Source organism: Schistocerca americana, chromosome 6 (assembly GCF_021461395.2).
Source record: "Schistocerca americana isolate TAMUIC-IGC-003095 chromosome 6, iqSchAmer2.1, whole genome shotgun sequence".
NCBI lineage: Eukaryota > Metazoa > Arthropoda > Insecta > Orthoptera > Acrididae > Schistocerca > Schistocerca americana.
The window spans coordinates 288,312,080-288,317,079 of NC_060124.1; the positions used below are offsets into that span (position 1 = coordinate 288,312,080).

Sequence of the window (5,000 nt, forward strand, 5' to 3'; positions counted from 1 at the left end):
GGTATCTGATCGCCTTCGAACCTCTAACTTTCGTTCTTGATTAATGAAAACATACTTGGCAAATGCTTTCGCTTCTGTTCGTCTTGCGACGATCCAAGAATTTCACCTCTAACGTCGCAATACGAATGCCCCCGCCTGTCCCTATTAATCATTACCTCGGGTTCCGAAAACCAACAAAATAGAACCGAGGTCCTATTCCATTATTCCATGCACACAGTATTCAGGCGGGCTTGCCTGCTTTAAGCACTCTAATTTGTTCAAAGTAAACGTGCCGGCCCACCGAGACACTCACTCAAGAGCACCCTGGTAGGATTGCAACGGGGTCCGCCTCGGGACGCACGAGCACGCACGAGGCGCGTCGCACGCCTTCGGCTCGCCCCACCGGCAGGACGTCCCACGATACATGCCAGTTAAACACCGACGGGCGGTGAACCAACAGCGTGGGACACAAATCCAACTACGAGCTTTTTAACCGCAACAACTTTAATATACGCTATTGGAGCTGGAATTACCGCGGCTGCTGGCACCAGACTTGCCCTCCAATAGATACTCGTTAAAGGATTTAAAGTGTACTCATTCCGATTACGGGGCCTCGGATGAGTCCCGTATCGTTATTTTTCGTCACTACCTCCCCGTGCCGGGAGTGGGTAATTTGCGCGCCTGCTGCCTTCCTTGGATGTGGTAGCCGTTTCTCAGGCTCCCTCTCCGGAATCGAACCCTGATTCCCCGTTACCCGTTACAACCATGGTAGGCGCAGAACCTACCATCGACAGTTGATAAGGCAGACATTTGAAAGATGCGTCGCCGGTACGAGGACCGTGCGATCAGCCCAAAGTTATTCAGAGTCACCAAGGCAAACGGACCGGACGAGCCGACCGATTGGTTTTGATCTAATAAAAGCGTCCCTTCCATCTCTGGTCGGGACTCTGTTTGCATGTATTAGCTCTAGAATTACCACAGTTATCCAAGTAACGTGGGTACGATCTAAGGAACCATAACTGATTTAATGAGCCATTCGCGGTTTCACCTTAATGCGGCTTGTACTGAGACATGCATGGCTTAATCTTTGAGACAAGCATATGACTACTGGCAGGATCAACCAGGGAGCTGCGTCAACTAGAGCTGAGCAGCCGGCCGCCCGGGAGTGTGTCCCGGGGGCCCGCGCGAACACGCAAGCGTCCGCTCGATTATTCTGCAAACAGGAGGAGGCTGAGCTCCCCTGCACAATACACCTCGAAACCCTCTCAGGTCCCGGCGGCGCGCAGCGCCGTCCTAAGTACTTGGTCGGGTTCGAGAGAGGCGCAATCGCCCGGAGTTTGGCGAGTAGACGCTTTAGGTGCAACCACCCGTGCTCCCAACTGAGCTTGCCGCTGCCGACAGAGGCCCGGGAGCGTGCTGTCGTGGCATTGCCGGCGGGAGACAACACGCGCCACCTACGGTGACCGGCAGCTCCAACGCCAGCGCCACAGAAGGACAAAAGCCCCACTTGGGTGCCGAAGCGAACTCTCCCAGCACAGCGCACGCGCCAACACGTCCGCACAGCTGCGATACAAACCACCTGCGAGAACCGCAGAGGCGACCGAGCAGCAGACGGCGTCGCGGCGCCGAGCGCCGGGCGGCGGCGCATCCTCAGCGCGCACAGTCCTCAATCGGACCAGCACACTGCAGATGTCCACCGCGCTTCGCACCGGGCCCGCGAGGACCTACTTTGGCCGCACGGCGCCGCGTGCAGGGTGCGCCGGCGCGCAGCTGCGCCGCCTGCCGCCTCCGTCGGCCGGCGCGCCTGCCACTGGCCGCCCCCACCAGCCGGCTGTAGCGCGTGCGCCCACGCACCGCGCGGCCAGCACGCCGGGAGGCCCCCCCTCACCGGCCGGGGCCGGTCCCACCCAGCCACCGCCGCGTATCGCTTCACACCCAGATGCCATTCACGTTCGTGGGCATGGTGGGTATCGCTGAAACAACCGGTTGGTAGCTCAACCGATCGTCGCCATCACTGATTTACCTCTAGCGGGAACAACCGCAACACAACGGTTTACCAGTTGTTCATTTGCGTAACGTCACCAGCAAACGTAGACGTCCATCGCCATTTGCAAATTCAACGATTGTTGCATGCCTGTGTCAGGTGTCACGACACACTATGTCTGCCCACATACACGCAACAACATGTGCACGCTTCGCGAACACGTGGAAGGTGGCCCCCGTACGTATGCGATGTCCATTGCGCGAACGACTGTCAACCGGCCTCTGTCGCATGTCGCAGATGTGGAACGCAGTGCACCATGCTGTCACGGTGTGTGAGAAGAGACGACTACGTCTGACAACACGCGCCACTACATCAACAGACGGCTCATGCTGATCGCCATCCAGGGCATACCACACTGCAATCCGGCTCTTATAGGGAGACGACACGTAGCTGAGTGCACAACAGTTGGACCGCATGGTTCGCCGTTGTTGGCGCAGTCGTTGTACGGTCACATGTACCACGATGTATCATTCAGTACATGAGGACCAATGTGCAGTACAGTGTGTGATTTGGACGTACAACATCAGCGGACAGTTGACACAGGCCGTACCACAGCGTAGGCTAAGTGCTTCGCCATGCGAATGCCAATGAACAACTGCGAAGGGCATTGAGCATGTACGTCCTGCTGCCATCCACATTACAGTGTATCGCTGCAAGGTGTTTAACATGAAGCGATACACTGGGGACCAGGCAGTGCGAGTAGCAAACTATATTGCGGGGGTTGCAGTTAGGCAACACTACACTAATTTAACGCGTCGTATGACAATTACAGAGCAGGTTAAGGCCCAACGTGTGTTGGGTTAAGGCCCAACGTGTGTTGGGTTAAGGCCCAACGTGTGTTGGGTTAAGGCCCAACGTGTGTTGGGTTAAGGCACAACGTGTGTTGGGTTAAGGCCCAACGTGTGTTGGGTTAAGGCCCAACGTGTGTTGGGCTAAGGCCCAACGTGTGTTGGGTTAAGGCCCAACGTGTGTTGGGTTAAGGCCCAACGTGTGTTGGGTTAAGGCCCAACGTGTGTTGGGTTAAGGCGCAACGTGTGTTGGGTTAAGGCGCAAAGTGTGTTGGGTTAAGGCGCAACGTGTGTTGGGTTAAGGCGCAACGTGGGGTAGGTTAAGGCGCAACGTGGGTTAGGTTAAGGCGCAACGTGGGTTAGGTTAAGGCGCAACGTGGGTTAGGTTAAGGCGCAACGTGGGTTAGGTTAAGGCGCAACGTGGGTTAGGTTAAGGCGCAACGTGGGTTAGGTTAAGGCGCAACGTGGGTTAGGTTAAGGCGCAACGTGGGTTAGGTTAAGGCGCAACGTGGGTTAGGTTAAGGCGCAATATAGGTTAGGTTAAGGCGCAATGTAGGTTAGGTTAAGGCGCAATATAGGTTAGGTTAAGGCGCAATATGGGTTAGGTTAAGGCGCAATATGGGTTAGGTTAAGGCACAATATGGGTTAGGTTAAGGCACAATATGGGTTAGGTTAAGGTACAATATGGGTTAAGTTAAGGTACAATATGGGTTAGGTTAAGGCGCAATATGGGTTAGGTTAAGGCGCAATATGGGTTAGGTTAAGGCACAATATGGGTTAGGTTAAGGTACAATATGGGTTAGGTTAAGGTACAATATGGGTTAGGTTAAGGCACAATATGGGTTAGGTTAAGGCACAACATGGGTTAGGTTAAGGCGCAATATGGGTTAGGTTAAGGCGCAATATGGGTTAGGTTAAGGCGCAATATGGGTTAGGTTAAGGCGCAATATGGGTTAGGTTAAGGCGCAATATGGGTTAGGTTAAGGCGCAATATGGGTTAGGTTAAGGCACAATATGGGTTAGGTTAAGACACAATATGGGTTAGGTTAAGGCACAATATGGGTTAGGTTAAGGTACACATTGTTGCCAGGAACGGTGTTTTGGGGGGGGGGGCGGCGGCCGGTTTGTTGATTGTGATTATAGTAAGTGGATGCCTGCGGCATCATCTGATTTGCCACGTCAGGGTGCACCTTTGGCTCATGACAGGTGGCGCTCTGATTCCATGCTTGTGGCAGACCTGTTTCTTTCATTCCTGCCATTCTTTGTGTGCTGTGACAGGAGGCAGTATTGTGATGTTGGGTGCACCCCTGTGTAGGACATGTGTGGGTGTTGGTGGCTTAGCTGAGCAATGGTGGTTGTCGGAAGGGTGGGATATTCTGTTTTCCGAGTGGACCTCCCGGTCTGGTTATGATAGTGTGGATTGTCTAATGTGGCGGAGAGGATGCACTGGGTGTTGTTCCATGCTGGTGCTTACATATTGTCTGTGTGCCTGTTACAGGCAGAGTGTAGTGCGTGATAAGAGTGTCTGGCTGACGTGTGGTTGTGATTGTGAGCAGAGTCTTTCAGCATGTATACGGACAGTTGTATACATTATCTGTATTCTGATGGCTCTATCTATTACTAATCAGCGCCGTGTATACGTTTAATCCGGTTCCAGTCGAAACTGTTGTATCTCTGTACATTAGTGACACGGCGAGCCCGCTATGTAGTTACTCGTCTCGGCAGGTTCCACCGGTGTATGGCAAATGATTATAAGGAATCAGTCTAGTCGTCAATACCGATTGTGTGACGTCACATGTCTGGGGGTGGGGGACGCTGCGCCCTTCCGGTGGGTCATTGCCTAGAAAGACTCTTCCCACGCAGGGGGGCTTGGACTGTCATTGACTCTTCCGAGTAATATACTTGCCGTACGTTTTTGCGACTGCGAGTGCAACGCTCACCGGTACCGACATGGATGGAGCGCCTCCTAGCTGACCGCTGAGCATCTGCATTCGTACAGAGAGCAACGCGATCGCGTCTGTAGCTCGTAAGTGGTACAGCTCGCAGCTCATGTATAGGGACAGCGGGAATGTCGCATATTGGACATACCTCTTAATGAAACGCACGTTATAGAGGTGGATTGCACATTGCGAGTGCGAGCAAAGTCCGCCGTTCATCCGCTGGAGTTGCGAGTTGGGCGGTTGGGGTGG

At 53.8% G+C, this 5,000-nt stretch overlaps 1 non-coding gene across 1 annotated transcript in view; it reads right to left on the bottom strand.

Moving 5' to 3' along the window:
* Positions 1–1,106, bottom strand: part of LOC124621028 — a 1,910-nt gene extending 804 nt beyond the window's left edge. Inside the window, exon 1 of the ribosomal RNA XR_006980518.1 lies at positions 1–1,106. This exon is cut by the window's left edge and continues 804 nt beyond it. This is a non-coding gene — a ribosomal RNA (small subunit ribosomal RNA).
* Between the last annotated feature and the right edge of the window lie 3,894 nt (positions 1,107–5,000).